This window comes from Lissotriton vulgaris, chromosome 3_1, assembly GCF_964263255.1.
Source record: "Lissotriton vulgaris chromosome 3_1, aLisVul1.2, whole genome shotgun sequence".
Lineage (NCBI taxonomy): Eukaryota > Metazoa > Chordata > Amphibia > Caudata > Salamandridae > Lissotriton > Lissotriton vulgaris.
Window position 1 is genome coordinate 1,025,937,998 of NC_141689.1, and position 18,768 is coordinate 1,025,956,765.

The following is an 18,768-nucleotide window of genomic DNA, read 5'->3' on the forward strand; positions in this document are numbered from 1 at the left end:
AAATGCACTAAAAGAGCAGAATCTCAGATACAACATAGTGAGATGTTGGTAGAAATAGTGGCATTCAGCCTAGACAATAACATATTCATGTTCAACAACATGCTGTACAAGCAAACCAGAGGTGTAGCCATGGATTCCAGCTTCTCGCCCAGCTATGCATGTTTGCATATGGGCTATTGGGAGGAGCTGGTACTCAAAACCAAATAAGAGGCAGTGATAGAGAATAACATCATCGTTTGGCTGCACTACATTGATGATCTTTTGTAGTATGTGCAGGCTCACACCAAGCAGCCCCGGATATTGTAAACAATATCAACAATAATCCTTTTAATCTACATTTCACTGCTACAATTTGCGCAGACACAGTAAATTTCCTTGATATGCAGGTATACATTAATAACAATAGAATAGAAACAAAACTCTACCACAAAGAAACATCAGGTAATGCCACTTTACATGCCAGTAGCGCACACCCTCGTCACCAAATTAATAGCATCCCCTATGGGGAAATGCTAAGACTGAGACGATACAAAAGGGGATGGTGATGGACGGAGCATCTGAATCAATCAAACACTCACACCCAGTCAAAAGATCTGGGTTTAATCCATCACCGTTCTTTAGCCCACTCTGCCACCCCAGTTCAGACATGGCTATATGCAAATCAGTCTGACCCTGTACCTCATGGGAACAGTCCAGCCCGAACTGCCAAGCCATGTCTTCCCTGGACCGGAAACAAGCTTCCGAGGACCGGTTTCTGGCATTCCAACCGTCTTCAGCCCGGCTTGCTTGAATCCAGTGGCAAAGTGAGCAAGGGACTCACGTCGGAGCATACCCTGCCACACTTATGGCGGCCAAGTGTGGCAGAGTGGGCTAAAGAACGGTGATGGATTAAACCCAGGTCTTTTGACTGGGTGTGAGTGTTTGATTGATTCAGATGCTCCGTCCATCACCACCCCCTTTTGTAAGACTGAGACGAGTCAACAGTGATCCAATGTCTCTCAAACCTGCCCAAATAGATAGTAAAGACAGATTTCTGAAAAGAAGTTATTCAACCAAAACAATTGACAGTGCCATTTCTAAATCCATGCTAGTAGAAAGATACGATCTGTTACAAGGCTGCCAGAAAAAAGAATTCCAAAACTGTACAACAGACACTCACTTTATCACCTAAACAACAAGAATTTAGAGTGATTTTGGAATTCAATTAACAACATAAAGTGATTGAAAATATCATCAAACGAAATTGGCCTCTAGTCTTGGATGACCCTATCATAGGAGCATCCTTGCCAAACAACATATCGATCACGTACAGTAGAGCACAGTCCATCGGAGACAAATGGGTCAAAACCAGTCCTGAGATCATTGAGAATTGCAGCTGGCTTTCTACACACAAACTTTTTTTAAATGTAAGGTGTGCGAAGCCTGCCAACAAGGTGTAAATACAACAACATATGTCACTCCTTTCAGCCCCAGGAAACACAAAATCCAGAAACTCCTAACTTGCAAGACTGAATATGTTGTGTGTGTCCTGATATGCCCATGTGGCCTACACTATATTGGGAGCACCAAACTCCTGGCCCACACGTATATTTTACAACATCTAGGACAACACCTACCCCGTTGCCAGACATTTTAGGGATCATCACAAATCCAAAAGTGAGGATTTAAAATATTACCTTATAGACTCAGTTCCAGCTAGTCGTAGAGGTGGCAACAGAGATGACAAACTTTGCAAGTTAGAAACGAAATACATTCTGGAAATGAATTCAAAACAGCCCGGGGGGTTAAATGTTACGGAGGATCTTTACACCTGCATTTAAACAGCGGTCCCTGCACATTGTTATTGTTATTGAGATATAAGAGCAACCACATTTTAGATTAAGAGCAAAATGGATGTTTTAGCCTTTATATTTATATTGATATTGATGTATTAGGAATATATAATATATATATATATATATATATATATATATATATATATATATATATATATATATATATATATATATATATATATATATATATATATATATATATATATATCCAAAACGGGTCCTCACCAAGGCACTCAAAGCTTCATGCAGCCGCGCTACCTCGAAGAAAAACAGCAGGACCAGGTATTCCGTGAGTTGGTATTTTATTGAGCAACAAACGGCAGCATAACGTTTCGGCCTCTCACAGGCCTTGATCACATGGTGCTATGCAGTCGTAAGGCAGAATTTAAAGTGCTAGTGCTGAAAAATGGTAACCAACCAGAAAGGAATAAAGTGCATGGTGCAATAGACATAGTTAAAATACTATGAAATCTTAGTATTGCAAAAACATTGCGTACAAGACAATTTAAACAATGTACACAATTGATAGGTAGTCTTTCACAGTGTTGGGATAAATCCCTCCGCATGATACATTTCATAAATGTGTAGTTAATCTGTGTCACATGTGTGTGTATACACAGGTTGAATCATATATCATATCATGTGTAAAAGAATAATTGATTCTTATTTTGGAGCAATATATGGTCCCATCGTACTGTATTGACTATTGGTAATATCCCACGCATTTATTTAACTTGTTATGGAGGAGATTTATTATTTTTGGCAGTAACGACCAGCGATGATAGAAAATGTATATATGTTATAAAATACAATGAATAAGAAATTTATATTACACTATATTGGGTACCTTACTCGTTAGTGCATTAGACTACATTTCAAGATGGCCGACAGTGTTTGAGTTGTCACATTATTCCACTTTCTATGTTTATGTTGGGTCACATGCACAAACTTTGTTTAAATGTCTGTGTAAAAAGCTTTGAGTTTGCCCGTGAGCAAGGTGGCAACGCCAAAACGCTTAGGGTATTCTTTTTTGTTTGGCTCATATGAATTAAAGGTAACGTCTTTGTAGCAAACCTTTGAACGTTGGTGTTATTCTGCAAAGAGGAGTGCACGCATGCCTTGTTGCGAGGTGAATGGAATATATATATGCATGTGATCAAGCCTCTGGCTAGAGGCGAAACGCGTAATGCAGAACTGCTTGGGTGTTAAACGTTTGATGGAATAAAACACTGTTTTTGCACAGAGCTGGGTCTGACTTGTTCGTTCTGAGTCCAGTTGGAGTAACAGAACTGGGATGCTGAGATGCGTCAGCGTCGAGCGATATGAGTGGAATACATATATATATATATATATATATATATATATATATATATATATATATATATATATATATATATATATATATCACCTACTGGCGGTCGCTGGTAGGTAGTTATAGTTAGGACCTTGTTTCAAAAAGCGTTTTTATCTTTTGCCAAAAAAGCCTGTATAGCGAAGAAAACGGGCAGTGAGTGACACAGAAGGTAATTGCATATTCAAAACAATTGCTGAGGAATGGATAAGAGAGTGCAAAGAGGCAGCTTTTGATATTTTCAACGATGTGGACAATGGTACAGAGAAAGCGCAGTCTGCCAACAAAGACACAGAGCCAACGGCAATAAATAACAGTGCCAAAATGCTCCACAAGTTAGAAAAAATCCGTAAAAGCAAAATGGTGGTAATGTAAGTCTCTACAAAGGTACATGGACGTGGGCAGAATCTCCAGATTCCTCCGGATCCTTGTGGCCCCCACATATGAAAATCCCGACCCTGAAATGCTTAAGGACTGGGCTGATAATAGCGCCGAGTCCTCCAAAAGGATGCTTCAGATCTTGATTAAATACGCCGAGAGTGACCGCAAGACAATGCTAATGAAAATAGAGGCACTACTTAAAGACCTTGAAAAATTTGAAAATCAAGAAGAAATCAAAAAGAAACTGGGGGAAATGACAACCAGACTGATAAAGCACGAAGACTAGATCAAAGAAAGAAAGGCCACAAAATTCGAACGAGATAGGAATGACTACATGCAAGGCAGAGTCTACAGTTTTCAAAGAAATTCGAAAATATCCGAAGGCAACAACTGTCAGCCACTGCTGAAATGCAAACAAAGGAAATAGACCTGAGCACTTTGGAATTAAGCTCCGAAGTTGAATCAAAAACAGAATTATCAAGCAATATGGTGCAAAGATGCAAACCGTTGACAGTGATCCAAGAATTGTTTTTTTTACGCTTGAAAAGACTTATGAAGCTACGCCCGCGGCCACCACTCCAAGAACAACAAAATGGTGCAAACCGGGCAAAACAAAGGGACGAAAGAGAAAAGACAGACTATGGGGCAAGCAGTGCACAAACACAACAACAAAAAACAAACAAACAGCCATACAGGAGAAATAAGCTCAGATAAAAGAAAACAGAGACATTGAAAACACAGTAATCAATCTAACAAACATGTATTTAACGGAACATGAACAAAAAACACTTGCCTTTCTTGTTGTGAAAAAAGAAACTTTGAATACACACAAACACGAATAGATCTCTTCAAATTTGTGAGGAAATTGAAATTGCAAAAATACTTTTCTAATAAAACAAACACAGACAGTATTCAGTCTACGTGCGAAGACACAAATAATGGATTGACAGTAGCAGATGAGACTCTACTACTGGATTTGTTAGAAATGGAACATGAAAACCAAGACACTTTTAAAGATGGGATGTCAAACACAGGACAGGAGACACAGGGCCATATACGCACTCTGTTTAAGCCAAAGTCCGTATTCACTCCGAAGATGCCCAAAGATGGACTGGACATTTTCGCTGAAAATGTGGCCAAAGATCTAAAAAACCTGGCCCTCAAAAGTGACAAAGAATTTACCAAGACACACAACATCAACAGGACAAAGTACAACAATGTTATGAGCAAAACTAAGGAACACCAGTATGTTGTGGTCAGGTGGTCGGACAAAGGGGGAAATGTGGTCCTTTGGCCCCTAGATGAATACAATGTGGAGGCAATGAAACAACTCAGTGACAAAGATTGTTATTGCCGCATAGCTCCAACCGTCATTGTAGGCCTAAAGGAGAAATATCATAAATCACTATATGAATGGAGAAGTGCCAATTTCATTACCAAACCGGAATTTGAATATTTGAAAACTGATTACCCAGTGACACCCCAACTATATCCAATCCCACAAATCCACAAGAACGCCACAAATCCACCATGGAGGCCTATCATTGCAGCCATTGGGGGCCTGTTTGAAAGTTCATCACGATTTATTGACTTTTTCCTACAGCCATTAGTCTGTGAACTTCCATCACACATTAAGGACACTGGCGATTTCCTGACTAAAAATGACAATGTTAATTGGAATGATGACTGTGTGTTAATGACCTTTGACGTCAACTCATTATACACGAGCAGTAGACACAGGGATGGGCTCAATGCCCTACAACATCATTTGAATAGGAGACCGATCAACTTAAAAGAACATTGTCTAATGTTGTTGCATATGGCAGAATGGTGCCTTGAGAACAATATATTTACCTTTGACAAATTGTTTTACAAACATCTAAAGGGCACAGCCATGGGTACTTGCTTCGCCCCCAGGTATGCTAATTTGCATATGGGCTGGTGGGAGAAGCAAGTACTTATGACGACACAAAAAACGGCTAAGACTGAAAATGTGGACATTTATGTCCGTTACATAGATGATATATTCATCCTATGGCATGGAACAATAGACATTGATGAAAAAGCTGTTGAAGAACTCAATAACAACAATCTAAACTTGTCATTCACCAGTCACATCAGCAAAACCTGTATTCAGTTTCTAGATATAGAAATGTATATAGAAAATAATTGTTTACAGACCAGAACATACAGAAAAAGCACAGCAGGGAATGCAATACTACACGCTCACAGTTTCCACCACAATAGTGTCAAGGAAGGTATCCCCTGCGCAGAGTGTCTCAGAATGAGACGTAACTGTAGCACAGAAGAAGCCTTATGGAAATCCACCAATGAGCTCTTTAGCAGACTACAGAGGAGGGGGTATAAAACTGAAAATCAAGCTAAAGCTAAAACCAGAAGTGAGCTAGTAACAAGAGAAGACCTCTTGTTTAAAGACAAAGAACACACTAAAAGTAATGCAGCAGGTACACCTAGACTCATCACACGGTTCAATGTCTACCACACCACAGTCTGAAAAATACTCTACAGGCATTGGAACACTGTTCGTAGTGATCCAGTATTGGGACTAGAGGTGGGCGGAATTTGCGTAATCGTGTTACGCAAATCTCCGCGAAACAGTAAAAAATCTCTGCGAACAAGCAGAACACGCGGAATTGCTTGTTTGCAATGCTTTTTTACTGTTTGCAATTGCTGTTTGCGTGCTCGGGGATATATATCTTGCAAACACGCATTTTAAGAACGCGAACGAGCAAAAATTTTGCAAAGTCGCGGAACGCAGAATTTTGGGCATATTCGCGTTCTCCGCGGAACCCAAAATTGCCCAAATTCCGCTAGCGGAACGGAATTCACCGCCCTGGCCTAGTTTGGACCCACCTGCCCCAAAGTGCCAGCTATCAGTTTTAGAAGAGCAAAGTCTATGCGCCAGGAATTGGTATGCAATGCACCTTCAGTAGTAAAAAGCCATAATTGGTTACAGTCAACCAAAGGCTTCACTAAGTGCAGTAGATGCAAGGCCAGCAGATATGGTACCAACATGAAATCTGTCATCATGCCTTATAGACAAACACCGTACTTAATCCGTGGCAGCTGCAATTGCAAAACAGATTTTGCTGTTTACATTTTGCAATGCACATGCTCTAAGATCTATGTATTGATACAAAAAATGGAGTCAGGTCCTGGGACTTGTGGTTGGTTGGTCCACATATTATCTGGGGAAAAACAAGCAAGTACCAACCACACTTTTTTTCACTCCTATTGCTGAAGGAAAAAACAAACCAATATTGCTCTTAGGTCTGTTGGGTGTTTCTTACCCTTTTAATTACTATTTTTACTTTTCAAACAGAGATTTTAAAACATTTACACAAAAAAAATACAAAACATTCATCACATATATATACAAACTGTACAAAATGTCCTTATTCCAATTAATGTACTCAGATCCTTGTCTAAATTTGACAAAGTAACGCTCAGTATGGATGACAATATATTCAAATAATATAAACCATAGTTCAATTCATTGGTCTATAGGTCAATTGATGTCATATTTTCTGTGCCTACGCGTTTCGGACCAGCTGACTTGAATTCCTAGGTTCTCTTCAGGGCTCTGTCTTTTAGTAAGTATCTGTAAATATGTACAAAGATGACAATTTTATTTTGAGTTCTAAATAATTCGTTTCTTCTCTCCATTGCTTCAAAATTATCGCTGTTTAAACCTGTTCGTCCAGCAGCCGCCGGTCTACAGGTTTCACGTTTTTCTCTTTTCTTTTTAATTGATCTTGATCCTGCACCCAAGGTGAAGAATTGATTTATCACTTTTTTTTTAAAACTTGTCTCTGTCCAACTATGTCAAGCCTTACCCCGCCAGACATACCTTTTCTTTGAAGGTTTTGCCCGTAATGCTAGTTCTCCTGGGTTGTAATTATTTCTTTTTTGGGGTTTTCTTCCTTTTTTTATAGATAACCTGTAAATTATAAAAGTATCTTAATGTTTATCAGGCCTCTGGTGTGGATTGCCTTTGCATTACTGTCATTGGGGTGTAAACACTTTCTAAACATACCTGTTGCAATGTTGCACTCTCGTAGTGACAGCGCGTTCCGGATTTATATACTCGGGTGGTATTCCATTATTCATAAAGGTCTCACGATCTGTAAATTTAGAGGTATCTCTATAAGATCAATTGAATTTAGTTTTCACGTTATTAAACTGGCTTTCACACAAGGGAAGGCATACCTTCAGTCTTTAAACGGGAGCTCAGTGGTTATTTTCGTTTGCCCTCGCACTCGTTATGAATCGCGGGGACACCCGTTTCGTTCACCTATATGAATGAACGCTAGAGTCAGTCTATATTTGAATCTTTAGCTTTGAGATTAGCATGTACCTGGGTTATTCTGTATGCCCCTTACCTTAGTTTGGCGTGATCCGGCAACTGCAGAAACAATCTGTGGACGCCGCTGCCATCTTTAGTTGGGTTCATATAGCCGATATCACACATTGCGTGTCGGCCATTTTGGAGGGGGTTGATTTCTCATTACGATCTTTACAAAATTAAACATGGATTAAATCCTTAGTGTCCAGCGATTCTTTTTCTAAGGCATTTTGCGGTCCAGTGAGCGTTGTATTATAGATATTAATCGCTTTTCTTAATGTGCAACCGTATTTTGAGGAGGGGATTTATTTCTCATTCTTTTTAAAAAAAGAGGATCTTAGATTACGTGCATAGTGGCTTTGTCTATGTTTAATGATCGATCGATTATGCTTGGAAGCCCAGAACATTACGTTTTGGATGATAAGAGTATTCTTGTGAAATTGGCGGTGGCCATCTTTGAATGGGCTCGATCACCAACTACCCACTTCATTCGCCCTTTGTCTGTGTATCCCTGTAGTTACAACCTGGAAATTTCAGATAATGAATTGAGGCCTGAGAGGGCACTGTTAAATTTTAATGTAAGGTATGCTTCCTTTTGTAGCAGTACTCTCTCAGGGTCTACTGACGAATTCCTATTTTGAACATTAAACAGCACAGACCATTTAAAATCGTTTTCTCCATGGCAGTTCTCTACAAAGTGCTCAACCATTGGGGTAGTTAGAACTTTATTTTTAATTCGTGATCTGTGTTGGGTCATGCGTGTATTTACTTGTTGGGTCGTCTTTCCAATGTAGATCTTCGGACAGGGGCATACAATTACATATATGATGTTTCTAGTTTTACAATTTGTAAAACCAAGATGCTTCCATTTGACATTACCATGGGCAAATTCTGCACCCTCCATTGTGTTTGTGCATGCCACACAGGTACCACATCTGCGGTGTCCTGTTATGGGTTTTAAACCCCATTTCGTTAGTAGATCGCTTTTTGGTTTTGGTGTCATTATATCAGCTCGTACAACCATCTGGCCTATACTTCTGTTCTTCTTGTATGCAAATAGAGGCCGGGAGAACGAACACTCCTGGTTCTCCAATAAGTGCCAATTTTTTAACATGCTTGTCTGATTTTACTACTTTCTGGACCAAAAGTGGTCACACAGACCAGTCTATCTAATTCTGGTTTCTCATTAGTCTGTAAAAGACATTCTCTCGGTGTAAAACGTGCCCTTTTACTTGAATGTTTTAATAGTTTTCAGGGGTACACTCTGTGTTTTAATTCTTCGCAGAAAGTATCGGCATGTTGTTCAAAGTCTGAAACATCAGTACAATTTCTTCGTATACGAAGTAGTTGTCCATAAGGCAAATTCGCTTTTAGGTTTCTTGGGTGAGCACTTTGATGGTGTAACATTGTGTTCTTATCCGTCTTTTTTCTGTACAGAGAGGATTTAAGTCGTCCTTCTGCACATGTGATTTCGACATCAAGAAAAGTCATTTTGGTGGTACTGGAGTCTATTGAGAACTTGATGTCCGGATGTTTTGTGTTAAGCCACATGTGGAACCGCATCAATTCCGTGTGGCTCCCCTGCCACAGGAGCCACACGTCATCGATGTAGCGGTACCATTGTTTTATATGTGCACCATAGAGGTTGTTATGATCAATGTACTTCCTCTCATATTCTGCCATAAACAATACGGCCATTTCTGGCGCGTATCGACAGCCCATAGCAGTTCCCTTGGTTTGCATAAAGAACTGCTCATTGAATCTAAAATAATTCTTTCTCAGGGCTACCTCTGCTAATTGCAGGATGAATGAACTCGGTACCCGATGTGGTCTGGGCTGGGCTTCCAAGTATAATTCCATCACTTCCAGGGCCTGGTCCTGGGGGATCTGGGTATATAAGGACGTTACGTCCATTGTCACTAGTAGTTCTGAGGATGGGTCAAACTCTGTCCCCTCAACCTTAAGTAAAAAATCGGTGGTGTCTCTCAAATACGACTTCACTTGACAAATAAAGGGCTTTAAAAAGAAATCAACGTATTTGGCTAGGGGCTCCAAACATGAGTCACACCCTGACACGATTGGGCGTCCTGGGGGTTCATTTAGGCTTTTGTGGATTTTCGGGAGAAAATATAGAATAGGAGTTCTGGGGAATTAAATAGTCACCTTCTTTGAGACCCACAAATCCAGTTTCCATCCCTAGTTTGATTATTTCTGAGATTGATCCTTGTATACTTTTAACAGGATCTTCCTCCAGTAACCTATACCACATTTTGTTCACCACTTGAGACTTTGCTTCTGTTATGTATTTGTCTCTGGGCCACACCACCACAGCACCGTCTTTATCGGCCTGTTTAATTACTATTGAGTTATCGTCTTTCAGATTTTTCAAAGCTTCTCTTTGGCCTTTGCTTATATTTTGTTTCATATACCCTTTCTTTTTTTCTATTTTATCTATTGAAGACAAAAGAGTCTGCTCAAAGGCATAAACCTGTTTCGGAATTTTTTGAGTTGGTACAAAAGTGGATTTATTCCGTAATCCTGTTGTTTCTTTTTCCACCATCGGAGGTTGATTCACGAAAAAGGCTCTAAGCCTGATTTTCCGACAAAAATCTATTGCCTAAAGTTTAGTTTTTGTGAAGTCTGTATATTGGCGGGGGACAAATTTCAATCCTAGATTAAGAACCGATTCCTTGTCTCTTGTCAGTATTTTCTGGGAAAGATTGACTATACTAGTATTGGTCATTACGATTTGTAGGTGTTTTTCCTTGTCCGCATTTCCCACGGTACCTTGTACCTTGCCTTGGATTGTTGGCCCTTGTCTAAAAAACTCACTTGCTTTTTGTTGGGGTTACTACGTGTATCTGAGCCTGATGACTCTGAAGAGGAAGTCTCAGAGAAAGTCTTGTATCTATTACAAGACCTTCCTTGGTTGTTATATAAAGCCCCTCGTGGATCAACCTGTGTATAGAAGTCGTCCTTTAAAAAGGGGTATGCCTTCTCAAGTGTGAAAGACTTGGCGTCTTTTTCATATTGCGCTGTTTTATTGTTGATGGTATTGTCCTTGAAAGTCAAAATCTCTTTCTCTATTTTATCTAGGAGGGCTTTGGCATCAGACACGGTTGGACTGTTTTTGATGGCTTGGGTTAAGTCTTCTAGCTCTTGTAATTCCTTAGCACAGAGTCGTTGCGCCATCTCTATCGTATGGACCATCAGGTCCCTGCAACATTTTGTGTTAATGCAGCTAAATCCTTTCCTGTATTCTGCGTCCTCAATGAAAATCACTGGGATGTTTTTTTACCTGTAACCCCCAGGGAATGGTACCTCCTACTAGATGTTTCAAAAGGAAGTGACCATGGAGCTTGGTTCGGATTTGTTTTTTACGCAATCTAATCAATTTATCCGACTCATTCTGCTGCTGTGCAGAAGTGCTAAGGGTGATGTTTGAGAATGGAGCAGATGCTATTAGATTTTGAATGTGACTTTCAGAGAATGATAAAGTGTCCTTCTCACACATACCTTCAGGAAGGATCTAGTCCTTCCAATGATTAATTCTTTTAAATTGGCTGCTTGATTTAATCGTGCACCCTTCAAACTCTCACGGGGTGCAACCCCGTTCTAAGATTGATACAAAAAATGGAGTCAGACCCTGGGACTTGTGGTTGGTTGGACCATATATTATCTGGGAAAAACAAGCAAGTACCAACCACACTTTTTTTCACTCCTATTTCTGAAGGAAAAAACAAACTAATATTACTCTTAGGTCTGTTGGGTGTTTCTTACCCTTTTATTTACTATTTTTACTTTTCAAGCAGAGATTTGTATGTGTAAAAAGAATACAAGAAATTTAAAACATTTACACAAAAAAAATACAAAACATTCATCACATATATATACAAACTGTACAAAATTTCCTTATTCCAATTAATGTACTCAGATCCTTGTCTAAATTTGACAAAGTAACGCTCAGTATGGATGACAATATATTCAAATAATATAAACCATAGTTCAATTCATTGGTCTATAGGTCAATTGATGTCATATTTTCTGTGCCTATGCGTTTCGAACCAGCTGACTTGAATTCCTAGGTTCTCTTCAGGGCTCTGTCTTTTAGTAAGTATCTGTAAATATGTACAAAGATGACAATTTTATTTTGAGTTCTAAATAATTAGTTTCTTCTCTCCATTGCTTCAAAATTATCGCTGTTTATACCTGTTCATACAGCAGCCGCCGGTCTACAGGTTTCACGTTTTTCTCTTTTCTTTTTAATTGATCTTGATCCTGCACCCAAGGTGAAGAATAGATTTATCACTATTTTTTGAAAACTTGTCTCTGTACAACTATGTCAAGCCTTACCCCCCCAGACATACCTTTTCTTTGAAGGTATTGCCCGTAATGCTAGTTCTCCTGGGTTGTAATTATTTCTTTTTTGGGGGTTTTCTTCCTTTTTTTATAGATAACCTGTAAATTATAAAGGTATCTTAATGTTTATCAGGCCTCTGGTGTGGATTGCCTTTGCATTACTGACTTAACCCAATCCATCAAAAACAGTCCAACCGTGTCTGATGCCAAAGCCCTCCTAGATAAAATAGAGAAAGATATTTTGACATTCAAGGACAATACCATCAACAATAAAACAGCGCAATATGAAAAAGACGCCAAGTTTTTCACACTTGAGAAGGCATACCCCTTTTTAAAGGACGACTTCTATACACAGGTTGATCCACGAGGGGCTTTATATAACAACCAAGGAAGGTCTCGTAATAGATACAAGACTTTCTCTGAGACTTCCTCTTCAGAGTCATCAGGCTCAGATACACGTAGTAACCCCAACAAATAGCAAGTGAGTTTTTTAGACAAGGGCCAACAATCCAAAGCAAGGTACAAGGTACCGTGGGAAATGTGGACAAGGAAAAACATCTACAAATCGTAACGACTAATACTAGTATAGTCAATCTTTCCCAGAAAATACTGACAAGAGACGAGGAATCGGTTCTTAATCTAGGATTGAAATTTGTCCCCCACCAATATACAGACTTCACAAAAACTAAACTTGAGGCAATAGATTTTTGTCAGAAAATCAGGCTTAGAGCCTTTTTTGCTAATCAACCTCCGATGGTGGAAAAAGAAACAACAGGATTACGGAAAAATCCACTTTTGTACCAACTCAAAAAATTCCGAAACAGGTTTATGCCTTTGAGCAGACTCTTTTGTCTTCAATAGATAAACTAGAAAAAAAGAAAGGGTATATGAAACAAAATTTAAGCAAAGGCAAAAGAGAAGCTTTGAAAAATCTGAAAGACGATGACTCAATAGTAATTAAACAGGCCGACAAAGGCGGTGCTGTGGTGGTGTGGCCCAGAGACAAATACATAACAGAAGCAAAGTCTCAAGTGGAGAACAAAATGTGGTATAGGTTACTGGAGGAAGTTCCTGTTAAAAGTATACAAGGATCAATCTCAGAAATAATGAAACTAGGGATGGAAACTGGATTTGTGGGTCCCAAAGAAGGTGACTATTTAATCGAAAAATTCCCCAGAACTCCTATTCTATATTTTCTCCCAAAAATCCACAAAAGCCTAAATGAACCCCCAGGACGCCCAATCGTGTCAGGGTGTGACTCATGTTTGGAGCCCCTGCCCAAATACGTTGATTTCTTTTTAAAGCCCTTTATTTGTCAAGTGAAGTTGTATTTGAAATACACCACCGATTTTTTACTTAAGGTTGAGGGGACAGAGTTTGACCCATCCTCAGAACTACTAGTGACAATGGACATAACGTCATTATATACCCAGATCCCCCAGGACGAGGCCCTGGAAGTGATGGAAATATACTTGGAAGCCCGGCCCAGACCACATCGGGTACCGATTTCATTCATCCTGCAATTAGCCGAGGTAGCCCTGAGAAAGAATTATTTTAGATTCAATGAGCAGTTCTTTATGCAAACCAAGGGAACTGCTATGGGCTGTCCATACGCGCCAGAAATGGCCGTATTGTTTATGGCAGAATATGAGAGGAAGTACATTGATCATAACAACCCCTATGGTGCACATATAAAACAATGGTACCGCTACATTGATGACGTGTGGCTCCTGTGGCAGGGGAGCCACACGGAATTGATGCGGTTCCACATGTGGCTTAACACAAAACATCCGGACATCAAGTTCTCAATAGACTCCAGTACCACCAAAATGACTTTTCTTGATGTCGAAATCACATGTACAGAAGGACGACTTAAATCCTCTGTGTACAGAAAAAAGACGGATAAAAACAGAATGTTACACCATCAAAGTGCTCACCCAAGAAACCTAAAAGCGAATTTGCCTTATGGACAACTACTTCGTATACGAAGAAATTGTACTGATGTTTCAGACTTTGAACAACATGCTGATACTTTCTGCGAAGAATTAAAACACAAAGGGTACCCCTGGAAACTATTAAAACATTCAAGTAAAAGGGCACGTTTTACACCGAGAGAATATCTTTTACAGACTAATGAGAAACCAGAATTAGATAGACTGGTCTGTGTGACCACTTTTGGTCCAGAAAGTAGTAAAATCAGACAAGCATGTTAAAAAATTGGCACTTATTGGAGAACCTGGAGTGTTCGTTCCCCCGGCCTCTATTTGCATACAAGAAGAACAGAAGTATAGGCCAGATGGTTGTACGAGCTGATATAATGACACCAAAACCAAAAAGCGATCTACTAACTAAATGGGGTTTAAAACCCATAACAGGACACCGCAGATGTGGTACCTGTGTGGCATGCACAAACACAATGGAGGGTGCAGAATTTGCCCATGGTAATGTCAAAAGGAAGCATCTTGGTTTTACAAATTGTAAAACTAGAAACGTCATATATGTAATTGTATGCCCCTGTCCGAAGATCTACATTGGAAAGACGACCCAACAAGTAAATACACTCATGACCCAACACAGATCACGAATTAAAAATAAAGTCCTAACTGCCCCAATGGTTTAGCACTTTGTAGAGAACTGCCATGGAGAAAACGATTTTAAATGGTCTGTTCTGTTTAATGTTCAAAATAGGAATTCGTCAGTAGACCCTGAGAGAGTACTGCTACAAAAGGAAGCATACCTTACATTAAAATTTAACAGTGCCCTCTCAGGCCTCAATTCATTATCTGAAATTTCCAGGTTGTAACTACAGGAATACACAGACAAAGGGCGAATGAAGTGGGTAGTTGGTGATCGAGCCCATTCAAAGATGGCCACCGCCGATTTCACAAGAACACTCTTATCATCCAAAACGTAATGTTCTGGGCTTCCAAGCATAATCGATCGATCATTAAACATAGACAAAGCCACTATGCACGTAATCTAAGATCCTCTTTTTTTAAAAAGAATGAGAAATAAATCCCCTCCCCAAAATACGGTTGCACATTAAGAAAAGCGATTAATATCTATAATACAATGCTCACTGGACCGCAAAATGCCTTAGAACAAGAATCGCTGGCCACTAAGGATTTAATCCGTGTTTGATGTTGTAAAGATCGTAATGAGAAATCAACCCCCTCCAAAATGGCCGACACGCAATGTGTGATATCGGCTATATGAACCCAACTAAAGATGGCGGCGGCGTCCACAGATTGTTCTGCAGTTGCCGGATCACGCCAAACTAAGGTAAGGGGCATACAGAATATCCCAGGTACATGCTAATCTCAAAGCTAAAGATTCAAATATAGACTGACTCTAGCGTTTATTCATATAGCTGAACGAAACGGGTGTCCCCGCGGTTCTTAACGAGTGCGAGGGCAAACGAAAATAACCACGGAGCTCCCGCTTAAAGACTGAAGGTATGCCTTCCCTTGTGTGAAAGCCAGTTTAATAACGTGAAAACTAAATTCAATCAATCTTATAGAGATACCTCTAAATTTACAGATCGTGAGACCTTTATGAATAATGGAATACCACCCGAGTATATAAATACGGAACGCGCTGTCACTACGAGAGTGCAACATTGCAACAGGTATGTTTAGAAAGTGTTTACACCCCAATGACAGTAATGCAAAGGCAATCCACACCAGAGGCCTGATAAACATTAAGATACTTTTATAATTTACAGGTTATCTATAAAAAAAGGAAGAAAACCCCAAAAAAGAAATAATTACAACCCAGGAGAACTAGCATTACGGGCAAAACCTTCAAAGAAAAGGTATGTCTGGGGGGGTAAGGCTTGACATAGTTGGACAGAGACAAGTTTTCAAAAAATAGTGATAAATCTAGTCTTCACCTTGGGTGCAGGATCAAGATCAATTAAAAAGAAAAGAGAAAAACGTGAAACCTGTAGACCGGCGGCTGCTGGACGAACAGGTATAAACAGCGATAATTTTGAAGCAATGGAGAGAAGAAACTAATTATTTAGAACTCAAAATAAAATTGTCATCTTTGTACATATTTACAGATACTTACTAAAAGACAGAGCCCTGAAGAGAACCTAGGAATTCAAGTCAGCTGGTTCGAAACGCGTATAGGCACAGAAAATATGACATCAATTGACCTATAGACCAATGAATTGAACTATGGTTTATATTATTTGAATATATTGTCATCCATACTGAGCGTTACTTTGTCAAATTTAGACAAGGATCTGAGTACATTAATTGGAATAAGGAAATTTTGTTCAGTTTGTATATATATGTGATGAATGTTTTGTATCTGTTTTGTGTAAATGTTTTAAATGTCTTGTATTCTTTTTACACATAAAAATCTCTGCTTGAAAAGTAAAAATAGTAATTAAAAGGGTAAGAAACACCCAACAGACCTAAGAGAAATATTGGTTTGTTTTTTCCTTCAGCAATAGGAGTGAAAAAAAGTGTGGTTGGTACTTGCTAAGATCTATGTAGGCAGCACCATCCATCAGGTTCACGTTCACATCCTACAGCACCTAAGGGCTGTTGCGAATGATGACCAGACATACCCAGTGGCATGCCACATTAATTTGTGCCATGGAGGTAAGTCCCAGGACCTCTCCTACTTTGTCATTGACAATGTCCCAAAAAATCAAAGGGGAGGAAACCGACAACTGGCATTACGGAGATTGGAATCGAGATATATAATTCTCCTCAACTCAAAAATCCCGCACAGGATCAATGCTGATGAAGCGCTGAATGTCCACCTGTGACCCCTCAGTCAGGGACTCACGTCTCTCCTCTGCTATCCATTCCTTAGAGCGTAAAAGTTCTTACACTTTATTTATTGTTTCTATTGCATCATCATCTCAACCCTTTTATTTTATTTTTTAATTTCATTTTATCCTTTCCCTCTTGTAACACGATACACTTTGAGGCCCGGTCGGGTCCCGTTTTGATATGGTTTTTATGTTTCCCTATCGTAGACATCTATTTAGTACCGCAAGCCAACTTGGGCAGGGCAGTCCCTGCGGTGTGATAGTGCCTTTCCCTTCTACTCCACTTTCTCATCTAGTATCCGCACATCCCAGGGTAGAACCCCCCTTCTCCCTATGGCCTTTCACTCCCAATCTAGGAGCAAACAGACGGAAACCATAGACATTAATTAAGAGTCGCATCCCGGGGCAAGGGGGGAGTTTTGCCACTCCAGCATCAGGAACGACATTTAGCGCGTTACTATAGTAGCAGACTGCATTGTAAATCCCTGATGTAGCAATTGTCATTTACAGTTTCCCGAGTAATATGTAACTAAAATGATGGATAGTATAATCTTTTTCTAAATAGAGCAGGGGGGCAACACATGAACTACCTGTGCCACTTCTATGTCAATGACCGGTATTTTCTTTACATCACACACAAGGTTATGTATACTTGAGATGTAAGGATGGATGTAGAATAGATATGTCTCTTTTGAACTACACATTAGTGATTATTCCAACTCGTACTGCATTATTAGGGGAACACAAATGTCTTATATAATATTTGCTGTTTGTGTATTTTTTCCTGACTGTGTTTCAATTTATGCACTGTCATGTCTCATAGTCGCTGAGGAGCTTCTATGTCTATGAAATGTTTTGGTTGCCATGGTAACCAAGGGATAATGGTTGTTGTGTATTTAAGTATCTCACTCACAGAACTTTTTATACAGTGAACAAGGCGGTCCTGCCACCGAAACGCATCTGACCATGTTTGAATAAATCGCCTTCTGTGCCAAAATTATTCACAGAGTTGGTGCCTGTTTGTTGAAAGACTGTCAGGATGGCAATATATATATATACATATATATATATATATATCTATTCACTTAAAAATCCATAGGTTTCAGCCTTATATAGTCGTATGCGTACGGTACGCGTACCGTACGCGTACATGCGCGTACCTTTACGTGCGCGAGCGAGTTTCAGATTGGCTGGCAGTCGACTGTCACCCCCCAACCCTCTAGCCCTTCTCAGGGGACCCAGAAAGACCCCCCAAGGGCAAAAAAAAAACCATTGAAAAAATCGAGGGGTACGCACACCGTACGCGTATGTTACGCGTACCATGCGCGTTCCCCGCGATTTAAAAAAATAATAATAATTTTTTTTGCACTTGGTGGTCCTTCTGGGACCCCCTGAGAAGGGCTATGGGGTCAGGGAGTCTCTACCCTGCCCCCTTTTGGTGTTTTCCACTCTTGTTTTGAGCTCTCTTGTGCCTCACTTCTCCTGAGAAACAAGATGGCTGCTCAGGTGGTCCCAGAAGGATAATAACATATATAAACGTTATCCGCTAATAGAATTAGCATTTATAAAACCTTTGAAATTTATTGAAAAAAATATAGGTTTCACGCCTGATATAGTTAGGAATTAGCATTTAAAAAACCTTGCAAATTCACTGAAAAAACCATCGGTTTCAGGCCTTATATAGTTA

General features: G+C 39.6%; 1 protein-coding gene across 2 annotated transcripts in view; it reads right to left on the reverse strand.

Moving 5' to 3' along the window:
* Window positions 1-18,768, reverse strand: part of LOC147727331 (uncharacterized) — a 1,245,320-nt gene that overhangs the window by 14,779 nt on the left and 1,211,773 nt on the right. The window lies entirely within an intron of this gene.